This window comes from Panulirus ornatus, chromosome 15, assembly GCF_036320965.1.
Source record: "Panulirus ornatus isolate Po-2019 chromosome 15, ASM3632096v1, whole genome shotgun sequence".
NCBI classification, from domain to species: Eukaryota; Metazoa; Arthropoda; class Malacostraca; order Decapoda; family Palinuridae; genus Panulirus; species Panulirus ornatus.
The window spans coordinates 1,370,771-1,373,023 of record NC_092238.1 but is presented as its reverse complement, the minus strand read 5'-3'; positions in this window follow the sequence as shown (position 1 = coordinate 1,373,023).

The window sequence follows — 2,253 nt, the reverse complement described above, 5'->3', positions numbered from 1 at the left end:
AACATATGGTCAACTGTTAGGAGATAAGCAAATCACAACTCAAGCAAGAAGTGAGGGTTGTGGTTTCAGACTATCCGTTTCTCATCCACACAGTAAAACAATAAACCCTCAAACAGAACAACCAGCTGGTCACGGGAGTTCATGTTTCACATCCTCAGTTCTTCCTAATTTATTCTATGTTCTCACAATTATATGTAATATATTGACAGGCTTTCTTCATGCACTTTTCACTTGATTATTGGCTTTCCTACATCTGAAGTTTGTTACTTCTGTCTCCTCTCAACTATTATCAGTGCTGTTTCACTAGTACTTATAAAGATAACTTCAATATCAAAAACTGAACTCTAGTTTTACACTTTTCAAAATTATCTTTATAAGTATTCACACCACAGACTCTGCAAGCTTGGATAATAACCACTCGTCAAGATAACTTGACTCTGCCACACATTGAGAATACTTCTGAGAATATACATGAACCATCAAATACATTTGGATACCATAGTCTTGTTTATATTATGAACAGTTTGCTTGTGCAAAAGATTGGCTCCAGTCCTTGTCATGAAGAAATGTGGCTTTTGATAAAATTTTGATGATTGTGAATAATTTGACTGCTAAATGTTAATAACATACAGCCCAACTCATTAAAAGTGGAAGCCTCCTCTCTAAGTTTCGACTTTTTTGGTTAATTTTACCTCTCTTGAGTAATCAACTTTACCATTGTTATTGATACTGTTACTGTTCCTTTGTTTTTACTGTTGTTGTATATTTCACTCTGGTGTTCTTTTTTATTATTGCAACTTGTTTTTTGCAGTTGCACATATATATTGTAAGTTCACGTTGTAAAGTTCTTCATACTGCTGCAAATGCTGCATTTTATTCTTGAGCAGCTTGTCAAACAGGAATGCTTGAAGGCACATATCACGTTCTTGTGCTGAACACCACGAACTGCCAACAATAAGAGAATAAACATTAGCAGATGAGATCCTTTGCATCAAGGGCTACCAACAGTCAGCTATTAGACTTCACAAGAAATGCTGATGATATACTGACATGATGTTAACATCAAGATTTGATGATACAGTATCACATTTTAAATGAATGATGTTTATATGGAGGGCTGAGATCCTTAACACCAGCCACTCTCAATGTATAGATTATCCTTAATAACAAATACTAATGATCTGTAGGGATCAGATGCCTTGCATCATATGATGACAATGCATGGCCAAGCACTGAGGTTCCCTCTCTATTCTCTGGTTTTAACAAAACTTCTAGTTTCATTTCAGGGGGTTATCTATTTTAGTTCCTTCAATTGTCAAAACGTGAAGGACATTTTGTGGGTGCCATATCACCAACAGGACAGGAAATCAAGTCCTCAACACTGTGCAGCTTAACACATTAAGCACTATATGGCACCTAGATTCAAGAGACCACACTTCACTGCAATATCCAGCATATTTTCTTCCATCTTAATCTTTCACTGTTTACCATGCTGTAATCATTATCCTCTTATCATCAGTAATTTAACAGGATTTTATTGTTTTTATAACTTTTAGCCAAGTATAAGTAAATATTTACTTCCCTTCAAATAAATGTTAAAGTCACTATTTATTGTTTTTACTTTTATTCTTATTGACAGATAACCCCAACATGGCAGGTTAATCCTGCTGAATACCCTTCATACATAGAAAAAAATGTTAAACATTAAGTAATGTTAGTTATTATCCTATCGTAAATGCCAAATAATGATGGTTACAATATAAGGGTTAGCTTAAATACAGCTTAAAAGATCTTCTTTTAAGTTTTGACATTTCTAACATATTATTCTAAATATAATTTGACTACAGTATATTAATGTGCACAATGTGATAATGGTGTCAAAAGCCACACTTCCAATGATTCTCTGCAATATCCACAAGCAGATTTATTTTCAATGTATCTGAGCATCTCACTGTTTACTGTGTCTTATCTACTTTTATCATTAATAACTCGGCAAGCTTTTGCTATAATTGATGAGATTGAAATGTCCTACGAACACCTCACAATCAGTAACAGCCAATCAGCTTAATGTCAAAATTACCATTCTAGCAACACGTGACTGAAGAAATGGCAGAATCTTACTAAAGTATAAAGTTTATCAGTTTTAAATTTTCAGACAATCAAAGAATAAATATTTATTAATTTCAAAAATATGTTAATGACTGTTAATCAAATTTGTATTAGTATTCTCTTTTAACGAGAGGGTGTATGATG